This window comes from Mesoplodon bidens (assembly GCF_964165515.1).
Source record: "Mesoplodon bidens genome assembly, chromosome: 10".
Lineage (NCBI taxonomy): Eukaryota > Metazoa > Chordata > Mammalia > Artiodactyla > Ziphiidae > Mesoplodon > Mesoplodon bidens.
The window spans coordinates 31,172,326-31,185,230 of record NC_138172.1 but is presented as its reverse complement, the minus strand read 5'-3'; positions in this window follow the sequence as shown (position 1 = coordinate 31,185,230).

Below are 12,905 nucleotides of genomic sequence, written 5' to 3'. Positions count from 1 at the left end.
TGCAACTTCCCGTACCCTGTCTTTATTTCCCCACATCTCGGGTGCTCACGGGAATTGCCTCGGCTCCCTGGCTGGCTCACCAATTGTTCGGCTGCACCTCGCAGGACTTCAAGGCTTGTAGTTGCCCAGCCTTGAGACCGAAGAAAGAGCCCAGAGACAGTGACAGAGACATCAAAGGCTTCTTGGGTAGGGGATCTTACACGTCTGAAGCAAAAGGCCCTGGAGCGATGCCCCACCGTGTTCAGCAGGTGGGCAGGCCATGGCCACCATCTCCCTCCCTCATTTGCTATTGTCTAGATGACTTTGTATAAAACCAAACCGATGAATAGCTTTAAAATTTAATAGAACTCCCCTATAAAACTGATGGGCTGATGGTGACTTTGTGGAAGATTAACTCATGACTTAATTTCTTTAAGTGTTATTAACTATTCAGGTTTTTTATTTCTCCTTAAGCCAACTTTGTTCAACAATATTTTTTAGATGTTTCTAGAAAGTTTAAAAATGTACGGGCATAAAGTCAGCCATATCAGTCTCTACTGTCTTTTTTAAAGAACCAGCTTTTGGCAGTATTGATCTTCATTATCATATATTTGTTTTCCACTTCTTTAGTTTCTGCTCTTATTTTTATTTTCTCATTACTTCTATGTTCTCTGGATTGGTTCTGTTGTTATTTTACCAACTTCTTAACTTTGACATTTAGCTCATTAAATATCAGCCTTCTTTTCTGTCTGCACTTAAAACTATAAACTTCTCCTTCAATTCTATTTTACCTGCATCCCACACGTTTTGATATATAGTATTTTCATTATTGTTTAGGTCTAGAGATGTTGTAGATGTATACTCTGATATGTATGATTCTTTGGTATCTGGACTTTTTTTGTAATCTAGAATGTGGTCAATGTTTGTAAATGCTCATGAGTGCTTGAAAAAAATTTATAGCTTTCTAAATATATCTTTTAAATCAAACTTGCTGTTTTTTTAAAAAGAAAGCAATAATGAGATACCAGTATAGACACACCAGGTCACAAAACTTAAAAAGCTTGAAAAATAGAAAATATTGGTAAAGATGGCGGGTAACTGAACACTTATATACTGCTGGTAGGAGTGTAATTTGCTATAACCAGCTTGGCTTTATTTTGTAAACATGGAAAGCGTGGCAGAATATGCCCCCAAAATATGCTACTTTGGCATAAGGATTATTTTGAGCTAAAGACACTTGAAAAACAGCAGATGTGAGAAGGGCCCTCTGACCTCTCCTTTTCTTCCTGAAAGCAGGAGATAAAACTCCCTTGTGAAAGATGCCTTTCTTATACCAGGAGGAAAGAAACATTCTTATCACCAGAGACAGGGAATTGAGGGCAAGAGAAATCTGTACAAACAGATCTTGTTAAAATAACTCTTATTTTCCTTTAGTGCCACCCCTCCCCCATTTATTTCAGTTAGTTTTCCACAATTGCTATTCTTTGTTCAACCAGGTATATAAGCACTTGGACCTATCCACTTCTGGAGTCTTCACTTTCCTATGGGGACTCCCATGTACGTGTAAAATCCTTACACTTTTTTCCTGTTATTCTTTTTTGGGTTGATTTAATTCTCAGGCCCAGCGGAGACCCTAAGGGTAGAGGTGAAGTTTTGGCCGGTGAGAATGTATGTGCCCTCAGATTCAGTGACCCTACTTCTAGATCCACAGCTGAGAGACATATGGACACACTGAGATATGCAAGAAAGTTCACAGGAACATTTTTTTGTAATGGCAGATGTTCTGGGAGCAAGTCCAGTGTCCACCAACAGCAGTGTGGATAGATGATTGTGGCATAGTTAAACAATGGCACACTATGCAACCTGGCAACTACCTTACAGATGCACACAGCAAAGTGCATCAATCTCAGGAACATACAGTAAATTAAAAAAAACAGATTACAGACAAATACGCCCATCCTATTTACGCAAAGCTGGAATCTCAACAGTCTAGAACTTAGGGATTCTGTGATGATGTCTGGGAGGGAAAGAGGTGTCCTCTGAGAGGGGAAAGCAGGGGAAACATGGGCAGAGGCCCGGGGTCTTCCCAGGTAATGGCTGGCTGCTTTTTTCTTTAGCTAGTGGTTAGATACACGAGTGTTTGTGGGTCATGCTTTGTTATACCTCATATATGTGTGTTTTCCAAATAATCTTTTGCTGTTACTTAATATTTAATCAAAATAATTTTTAAAACTTAACAATTATAATAAAAAATTTTGTTTACCTATCCAAAAATCATCTTTGAGGAAGAATGTGACAGATATTATGCAAGGACCAGTTCATTCCATACTCTCTTCCCAGGAAAGACTGAATCCAGTTACATAAAAGGACCCAAGAGGGATTCTGGAAGAAAGAAAAGAACTAACCTCAGGTGTGACCTCACCTGGGGACTCCTGAGGGCAAGGGCTGAGGCTGGGTGTTCTCGGGAAGGTCCTGCTTGAAAGAACTCCCAGGCCTAAGAATTTACAGTATATGGGTATGGTTCCCCAGACAGGGGCTTCTAAACATAGGAAGGCTGTGGCTCCCAGATCAGGCCTGGCTGGGCCAACTGATGTGATGTGCTGAGATGAGCAAGGCCATGTGCCAGACTTGCTCTTGTCAGCAATGTTTCTGGGAGTGGGAGCTCCCAGGACACTCCTCCCTGCAAGCCTGAGAGTTTCTTCTTGATCCCCTCATGGAGTTTGAGCACCAATGCAAGTCCCAAGCCCGCTGGGTGGCAGAAACTACATCTCCATCGTTTTGAGGTCCTGCTCTTTCTTCCTCTGCTCCAGGGCTGTTAGCGGTAGAGGGCTTATGGCGGTGGGAGAGGGGTGCTAAGACATCAGGAGGAGGCAGTGGTCCCTGGGGCCACCTCCATGTTGACATCCGACCGTAGTATGGGAGACGGTACAATTTGAATTTTCGATTTTCTGGCAGTGGATGGTGAAGGCCTGTGTGAAGGGCTCCTTTTTCTAATTCTTGTTGGTCAACCATTCAGTGTGGCCTGTACTCTCTGTCTCCCTGGGCCGACTGTGGCCCTGGGACTGGGCTGGGCTCTCCTTCATACCCTGGGCCTTAGGCAGCCTCTGCTTCAGAGTGGATACTCAGGAAATACTCGTGAGTTCCCTGGATGGTAGCTATGGATTCATTCATTCATTCATTCATTCATTCACTCATGCCTAGTGTATGTCACCTAGCAACCAGAGGGTGTGACAGAAGGTTCCTGCCCTCATGGAGCTGACATGCTGCTTGGGAAAGCCTGATATGCAACAGTTAAAGAAATAGCCAAGTAAGTTCTGTGAAGTGACTGTAGGACTGGGGACCACGACAGGGGTAGTTTAGCTGGAGGGGTCAGGGACAGCCTCTGTGAGATGAAACCTGAAGGAGGTGGAGGGAACAGCAGAGACAGAGGCTCTGAGGTGGGGAAGAGCTTGGCTTGTTGGAGAAACATGTGCAGTGCAGTGTGGCTGAAGCGGAGTGAGGCCACAGAGGGCCCAGGGGTTGTGGATTTCCTTGTCACTTCTCTTGAAGAGTTTCGCTCAGGAGAACAGAGGATCAGATTCTGAATCAAAATAGATTGCTCTGGATCTCCCATGTGGGAAGCCACTTGAACGAATGGGTTCTAAAATGAACTGCAGTCCCTGGAAGAGCAGCCAGGAGAGAATGAACAGGCTCTAACTAGGGTGACATGTAACTTCAGGTGGCTAAGAAGAGGTCCCGGGGTCCAGTGAGGTGAGGGTCACAGTTATGGGTTGAATTGTGTTCCCCCAAAAGATATGTTGAAACCCTAGCTCCTGTACCTGTGAATGTCATCTTATTTGGAAACGGGGTCTTTGAAGATGTAGTCAAGTTAAAATGAGGGTGGGCCCTGAGCTGATACAACTAGTGTCCTTTTAGGAAGAGGAGAAGAGACACAGACACACAAGGAGAACGCCATGTGACAACGGCAGCAGACTCTGGAGTGATGCATCCTCAAGCCAAGGAATGACAGGGATTGCTGGCCACACCCAAGGCCAAAAGGCAGAGAACAGAGTCTCCTCCAGAGCCTTCAGAGGAAGCACGGCTCTGCCGACACCTTGGTTTCAGGCTTCCAGCCTCCAGGACTGTGAGAGAATACATTTCTGTTGTTTTCAGCCACCCAGCCCTAGGAAACCAATACGTCACTTCCCAGTGCCTGGTTGTGATTAGAGTCTCCATGGGACCCTTACAAATGCTGACCTGATGGCAGGACTCCCCATGAACGCTGGCCCCATCGTACACCCCAAAACGCCCCTAAAGTGTTCCCAAGAGCTCAAGTGCATAAGGAAAACCTGGGGGGTGATCCCTCAAAACAGCAGTCACCTTCTGGTTTCTGACTGAGTTCCACAGGTTCTGGGTATGACATCCCTTGTGGGATGCCCCCGGCCCATCCTGAGTTTCCTTGGGAGCAGGATGTCACCAAGACCAAGGCAGCCTCTCTTGGCTTCCCTGGGGCAGCCTCGCTGATTGTTTTTGGCTCCCGTTGGATTTTAGATGAAGAAGAAAAGCTCCAGCTCTTCGCCCTTTCCCTCTGCCCCAGGCCTGAGATCTGATCTCTCGCTTAAACAAAGCCCCTCATTCAAGTCAGCTTAGGAGACACAATGTTCTGAAAGCAGATCCCTGGGCCCCAGGGAGGGAGCTGCTTTTGGGCTTCTGCCTTCTCAAAAGCTGCCTTTTGATTTGGTCCCTCCTGCCCCACCTCCAAGCCCTTTCACGATGGAAATTAAACTCTTCTGAACTTTAAGGCCCTTCTGCTGCTGCTCCCAGCGGGACTGGAGCCACCACCGGCTAGTAACTCTACCCGCAAGGTGAAGATTTATTCTGCTTGGAGGTGCAGTTTCATCCTGACGCGCAAAAAACAAGTCGATGAGAACATGGGCTGAAGAGCCAGAGGATCTGGGTTCAAGTCCCAGTTCTGGCACTTGCTGGCCAGTGTGAACTTGAGCAGTGAATTCACCCTCCCTGTATCTGGATTTTTGCCTTGGTGAAATAAGGGCATCCATACCTCTGTTGTGAGGAGTCTGTGGGAGTTCAGTTATTGGAAAGCTTTCTTATTTCTCTTCAGGAAGTACCTATTTTACAGATGAGAAGTTTGGAGGCCTGAGAGGAATTGGGACTCCTTAGGCTTCTGAACCATTCGGGGTGGGTTCAATCCCTCTTGCAGGCGTAGACCAAGGTCCAGCTGTGCTGTGTGAAGTTTTCTCAAGCCCTTAGCTTGTGCATGTGGGAGGAATCTAAAGGCCAGCCAGGAGCTTCCCTGACTGCTCCCCTCTCTTTGTGGCCCCCCTCCTGTGCCCTGGGTCCTCTGTGTTCCCCTCATCAGAGCACCCAGCACCGGCCCTGTCATTGCTGGTGACTCATTTCTCTCCTGCTGGGTTGTGCACCCCTAGGGCAGGGCCTGAGTCCTGTTCACTGGTCTGTCTCTGGTGCCTGGGACCCTGGGACCCAGTAGGTGCCCAGTTAACATTTGTTGAGTGAATGATGAACAATCAATGAGGGATTTTGCATTTGGCCAGGAAACTGTGCAGGTGGAAAGTCTCTGTGTGCATGCGTGCGTGCGTGCGTGCGTGCGTGCGTGCGTGTGTGTGTGTGTGTGTGGTGGGCAGGTGGAAGTGGGGTGGGGAATCCAGGAATTTGGGTCAGAGCCTTAAAACCATTGGAAGGAAAGGAGGGGACGTGTGGGAAGAGTGGAGGGACCCAGGCCGTGTCCTTCCCACTAGCCCGAGGTTCTGTGTGGATCCTCCGTGAGCTTGGCCCTCAACCCCACCCTCAAGTCACTTCCATGAGGACCCAGACTCCCTCTCTCCTTCCCTTCCTTCCTCAGTTTGTTGAGCATCTACTATGTGCTAGGTACTGGGGACACAGTGGGGAGTCAAACATTACACTCAATCTCCCTTCCCTCACGGATAAATCATAGAACTAAGTATGAAATTGCAACCGTGGTCAGCGCAGTAGAGAGAGCTTTGAGAGCCTACTGGGTTTAGGAGAGCGGTGGTGCAATGGGGTCCCCACAGGAGCTTTATTCTCTTCTGATCTCCCTGGCCCCTTCCCAGCTACCCCTGCTAATCCTCCAGGTTTAGTAAAACATGTGGACCTAGTTACGCAAATGCAGCTCTGAGACAAGCTTGCCCCTTTCCCTGCTTATCTAAGCCCCTTGTCCTGTGTGGACATTTGAGGTCCATGCAGGGAAGGCTTCCTAGAAGAAGTGTCACCTGAGCTGGCATCTTTCTTTCTTTCTCCTTCAATGTCTTCCCCTCCCAAGCTGGACTTCCAGCCATAAAGACACACAGGGAAAGTTTCAGTCTTGGAAAAGGTGATTGAAGGGCTTTAAGTGATGGCATTGTGTAATTACAACACTCCTGCCTCTAGGCAGACCTAACCAGGGCCTATGCACAAGCCTCCACTGGCAGAGGGGGAGATGGATTTCCATCCCTACGAACCCACACACTCATTGCTTTTGTGCAGTACCCAACCTGAACATCTGTTCAGGCAATTCTTGAACCCAGCTTGGGGAAGCCAGGGGCAGAGGAGAATTAAAGCTCCATTAGGTGGCCCTGGGGGACAGGAAAACTGTGCCCTTTTCCTGCTTCCAAAGGTCACTCCGCCTGCCTTCAAATGCCCCTTTCTGCTGCCCAGGGCGATGTATCCTTGGGTGTCGCTCATCCATGACGTGAGCATGGCAGCCTCTGCCTTGCTGGGCTGGGCGGGCTGGAGGGAAGCATGTGAAAGCACCTAGCATGGGGGCTGGCAGGGTCGGTGCTCAGAAACTGCTATCCCTCTGCCTCCTCATCTTCCTTCACACCTTGTGATGGAATGTCTGTCAGGTGTGCAGTTGGAACTCAACACACACTGGCCCTAAGAACACTTACAAGAGCAGGTGGGCAGGTGCTGGACCTGGAACTCAGGGAAGGGCTGGATGTGTGGATAGCAGTTGGGAGCGCCTTCCAGGCAGCCACTGGTGTGAGTGAAGCCTGAGAGGCTGGAGGGATGCTGGGAGGTCAGGGCTCAGTGAGGAGCAGAACTCTGTTTTGTTGGGGGTGAGGAGAGGGCCTCCCAACAACCTTCTCCTCTTGTCCTCAAGCCTCCCATTCTGAGTCCTTTGGGAAGCCAGTGGTGGACTCCCCATGGTGCTGAGGAGTGGGGCACTTGGCCTCCTTCCCACTCAGAGAAGCAGTCTGAGGCGGTGGGCAGAGAGGGGGCGATGGGTTAGTACGGATGGCAAGGGCCTCCTAACATGGTCTCCCTGCCCTGCTCAGCTGGGGGCTGGTAAGCAGGAACCCTCCCTGGGGCCGGGGCAACCCCTCCATCACTGGCGGGGATAATTGTTTGGGGAGCCAGTGGAGCCCTGCCAGATGTGTGCCTTTTGGGCTCTATAAGAACGAACACTCCCTTCCAGGCCATTTATCAAATTTAGCCATCTCTCCCATACTTTTTCCCTTTTGTTTCAGCCAAGGAAACTTTCTTCTAATGAAGATGAATGCAAAGCACTGAGCATCTTGGCAAACATCAACAGAGTCCTTCAGGGAACTGAAAGCCCTGGGTGGTGCTGAGCTTGGAGAAGTATTTCAGAGAGTGCTGGGTGTCCAAGCCCCCCAGGGGTGTCCGAGGCCTATGGGAGTTGTTTTTCCTGGACCCCGTGCTGCCAAGGACCTGCTAGCTCACCATCGCAAGGACTTAAAACAAGGCTCCATCCAGGACACGTTGCCTGCGCTCATCTCTCTGGAATCAACGCATGCCCAACTGGCCAATGTTTGCAGCTTCTGGAATGTTCCAAACAGTTAGATACCTTGCTTCCATGTATTGAAAATGCCTTCATTTGATCCTTGCAAAAATCCTGAGTGTGGCTTGGGTACCTACTTTGTAGATTAAAAAATGCTGAGTTCAACGGAAGTTCATAACTTGCCCGGGATGAATAGAAGCAGCAATGTCTGTGTTTTGACTCTTGGTCCAGCACTCTTTCCGCCTCACCCTCAAACTTTTCAATTTCTTCCCATTCTCTCTGTTTACACCATGGTCAGAGACACCACCATCACCTCTCCCTCTGGGTGGGGCATTATGATCAAATGCCCAGCATCCATCTTCCCCTCTCACATTGAGTTTTGGGGGGATGACAGTGGGGGATTGATCTCCAGCCCCAAGGGATCTCTGGTTGGCCTCAACCAATCATATGGTCCCACGTCCATCCTTTGCCAGCAGCAGGTTCAGGATTCCAGGCGAAGCCAATGCCCTTGGCATTCCCCAGGGGAAAAGGGCTGCTTTAGGAATGGGCATGTGACAATCTGAGCCAATGAAATTCAAGAAAACCTCGGCTGTGTGTTTCTAGAAAAAGTCCTAGAGACATTACTGAGCCATTGGATTTCCACTTAGGGAATCCAATACATTTCCTTATTGTTTTGACCAGGTGGGGTTGGGTTTTCCACTCCCTGCAGCAGACAGCATTGTAAGTGAAATCCAAGTTATGGGGATTTCAGCAGCCATCTCCAACCTGGAGTCCTCACACCCAGTCCCCATGCTGCAGCTGGAGATGGTCCTGACGCTCATCTGACCAGTCAGCCCCATCTCTCCTCTCACATGGGCTGATCCCACCTATCATTATTTGCCTGCCTGTCAGTCTCCCCAACTAACAGAGAAGGCTGTGAGGGCAGGGACCATCCCTTTCCATCCCTGGCTCAGTTCCCAGCACAGAGCAACAGGTACCCACTTAATAGTCTACTGCAGAAGGCTGGGGCCAGAGAGAATGAAGATGCAGTGGATAGAGTTAGGTACCAGGAGAGAGTGCATTCAGTGGGCAGGAATCATCTTCAAGGTGCAGCTCCGTCCCCTCTTCATGGTGCTGGGGAAGGAGCTCCATGGCCTCTCTGTATGCCTGGAGCTGCCAGGCATTGCAGAAATGCCCTGGTCCTGGTTGCATGGCCCTGTGCAAGTCCTTCCTCTCTCTGGCCTCAGTCTTCCCAGCTGTTCAATGGGGAGGGGATTGGGCCACATCACCAAGGGTTTTCCAGAGCTGTTATGTTATGACTATGATTAAGCCATAACTATGGGAGGGGGTCTGGGGATCTCCTGAGGACACTAGGGCGAACTTTATGGGATAAGCCAGTGGGAGAATAAATGCATGGGTGATGAGGATTATATTTCCACATAGCAGGCCTGTTACACATCACACAAAGACCAGTGGGGCTGTTGCCTCCAGAAAGAGAGAGAGAGGTGGGCATGTTGGGGGGTGGGTGGGGTTGGTCCACAGATGGAGGACTCTCCAGAGGGGGCCTGGCCTGGGCTTGCTCACAGCCTTTGCTCCAGGCTGGCTCACCACTGACCAGCTGGGGGAAGCACGTTTGCTGGGTTTCAGCTTTTACATCTGCCATTGGGTGTGATATTGATGCCCTCATTGGCTCAAAGGAAGGGTTGTGAGGCTCAGAAGAGGACGCAGGTATGAGAGGATCCAATTCAGGGAGAGACAACATGGACTGAGTGCCTGTTTTGTCCCAGGCATGACATCATTTAGGTTTTATGATAATCTGAGGAGGATTATTACCTTTTGTTTACTAAGGTAGAATCTGAGACTCAGAGAGGTGCGGTGACTTGTTCAAGGTTACAGAGGATGTGGAGGGACTGACTCAGGCCTGTCTGGCTCTATAGATCATGTTCCCAGTCACTGTACCCTGCTGCCTTCTCCCTGGGAGGGCCTTCCCTGGGCAGGAGAAGGGCTTGGCCCAGGATTAGGTTTGGCTTTCAACCTGGGACGAGTTCTGACTGACTGGTATGGGAGTGGGATGCTGTGTTGACGACTCTGAAGCTGTCTACACTTAGTGGGAAAGTGAGCAGGGGTTGATTGTGATGTCTGCCACGGATGAAGAAATAGGGAGAGGTAGTCCATGAGCTATACTTTCCCATTCCTGGGCTAGACCTTGTTAGGGTCTTTTCTAGGCCTGGGAAGCTGGCTTCCAGGATGACCCCCTGCCTTCATATTCAGCACAGATAGGATCTAGAGGCTGAGCTCATTCTCCTCTGGGAGAGGAAGAGTGTTCCTGAAAGAGGGGATTGGCTGGGGCCAGGGCTCAAGGCTTGGCTGGGAAGGCAGCTCTGCGACTCCCAGACCTGCCCTGACAGCAGGTGACCCACACTGACCCCTGCAGGCAGGAGTGAGCATTGCAGGGGGGAGCGAGGTGGGGAGCAACGGCCCCAGAATATCAAGCTTTTAGGGTAAGACTGTTGGGAATGCTGAGGGAAGGCAGGAGATTCCAGGCCCGACTCCACATGTGAAACAAAGGGAGGTGGGAAGCAGAGGCCAGCACTAGGAGGTCCCTAGGGGTTATCTAGCCCAACACTCCCATTTTGCAAACGGAGAAACTGAGGTCCAGAGTGCTTCCTCCATGACGTCCATGATGTGTTTTTTTCCAAATTTAAAACATGTGGGATGGGCTGGGTTGGCAGAAAGTTTGGAGTCAAGCAGAAGGGAATTAAAATCCTGCCCTTTTTCCCACAAGCTGCATGACCCTGGCTAAGAAATCACGTCTTGCCTCTGAGCCTTAGTTCCCTGCCTTTAATGTAATAGGTCATCACAGGTTGGCTGAGGATTAGAGCCTCTGTGTATCGGGCCCTCTGGGTGTCAGGCAGCGTGATAAGTACTTTACCAGCATTATCTCACGGAACTTCCCATGAGACGGGTACCAGCCCCACTTTACAGGTGAGAAGCTGGGATCCAGAGGGGCTTAGTTCCTCACCGCAGTTATTAGGAGGAAGAGCTGGGATCTGGGATCGCAGTCCTGGCCAGTGTAGGCTGTGAGCATGTACCAGAGTCCCCCGGGAGCCAGTGAGTAAACTCAGATTCCCCCTGCCTCCCCAGAGGCTCGGACCTGGGAGGTCTGGGTGTGCCTTGGGAAGGCGACTGTTAAACAAGCCCCCCCCTGCCCCCACACCCCATCTTTAACGCCGAGGTAGGGGGTCTACAGACCTCATTTTCAGAAATGTCGCACTGGCTGTGCTATCTATAACCACCCCCTTCCCAGTGGAGATGCCAGACTTAGAAGGTGATGGATAATAATATGAAGAGAATTCTATTAACAACAGATTAGAGTTTGTATATAGCCCACTATGTGCTAGGCACTCTTTCAAACACTTTACATGGTTCTTTTAATTCTCACGACAAGCCTCTGAGGTCGTGGCTACTATGGTCCTCACTTCACAGATGAGGAGCTGAGTTACAGAAATCGGTAGCAATTCGTTGGCCAACTTAATTACAATGATTGTTACTTTTTCTCTTGCTCCTGCAGCCACCTGGGCCAGGCTCCCCTGGTGCTCAGGGAGGGGGGTCAGGGAGCCTGTATGCCTCGCAGTAAAGAGGTGTGTGTGTAGAAGACCAGGGAGCCTGAGAGGCTGGGCAGCCCAGGTCTGTTTCAGACAGAGATGGAGAGATCAGACTCCAGCCTTGCCCTGAGCCTCAGCCAGGTTTCTAGATGCAAATCTTAGCTGTGAGCTCAGGGAGGGAGGCCGGCGGGCAGTGCCCGGCTGAGGCTCCAGGGAGCCGGCGGGCGGTGGGTGAGGGCTCCCACCTGGCTGATGCAGCCTCCCTTCCCGTGTCCAGGGCCCCAGCAGGACCCTCAGGGGCTCCTACCTTCTTCCCCTGGGCAGCTCCCATGGCACGAAGCGGGCGCCAGGCCTGGGGGTCCTCCCTGCGGTGCTGTCTCAGGAGCCGGGGCCCGAGGGGTTCCCTGGGCCAGCGCCCCCCGTCCTCCGGCGGCTCATTCTCCTCAGGCACAAAGGCGGCTTTCACAGCTGCTCCTAAGCCGGCAGCTCCTCAGACAGGCTTAGGGTGATTGATCCTGACCGAGGGGCCCAGTGTCCCCGGGCGGCCACATGCCCTCCTGGGATCCCTGTGGCTTCTCACCTCCTGCACCCCTGCCCCTCTCAGGAGGGGACACTGAGGCAGGCGGGGTCGGGGAGAAGCAGAGTGGTCCTCTGTAGCCGGCAGCTCGGCAGGCGGGTGACCTCTGGCGGCGCGGCGGGCAGGCCTTGACCTTCTCGCCAGCAGACAGGCCCAGAGGTGGAGGCTGCCTGGGGCGGCCGGGGCGGGGGATCGGACGGGCTTGTGTGGGGATGTGACCTTCAGGCTGCTCAGAGCCATTAATAATAGATCTCAGAAGACACTCGGGGCCGGGGTTCTCCCCGAGCAGAGACGCTGCGAGCAGAACACTTCATTCACCGGGGCGGCCGTGCAGGCAGGGTGGCTGGTCTGGGCTCGGGCCAGGAAAATACCTGGAGGCCAGCTTCCAGGCTGGGAGCCAAGTTCTCAGCGTCCCCCCGCAGTCACCCTCCTCCTCACTTCCACCCCTTTCCCTCTGCTTGTCGCCAGCCTGGAGCAAGATTCAGGCTGGAGTCACCTTGGCCTGGAGTCGCAGCTCTGTTCCTCACGTGATTTGACCTCTGAGCCACAGGTTCACCTGCGTGCGTGGGGTCAGGTAACCACAGCGCACGGGGCTGCTCTGGGGGCTAGAAGGGAAGGTGGGTGCAGCTGAAGCCATCGTCTTGTTACAGCTTAAATCAGATCCCGTCATTCCCTGCTTTATAAATCTTCCTCTTGACCAAAGCGGACTGACAGTGGTCCCACCCAGTGGGGCTGTGAGGGTGAAATGAGGTAATTCACGTAAAGTTCTGAGCAGAGGATTCGGACGACAACAATTCTCCGTAGACTTTAGATGCTGCTGTTATTATGCTGTTAATAATCCCAGTGATTAACCCACTGCCCACCGCCAAGTCCCGGGTAACCAGTTTGATTAAGCACAGTACCCTTTCCCAGGAGCTGGGTGGGTGAGGAAACCCTGGCACCATTCCCTTTCTTCCAGCACAGTGCCTGGTGCAGTGATGATTTATGACACAGATGATTTATGAAATGG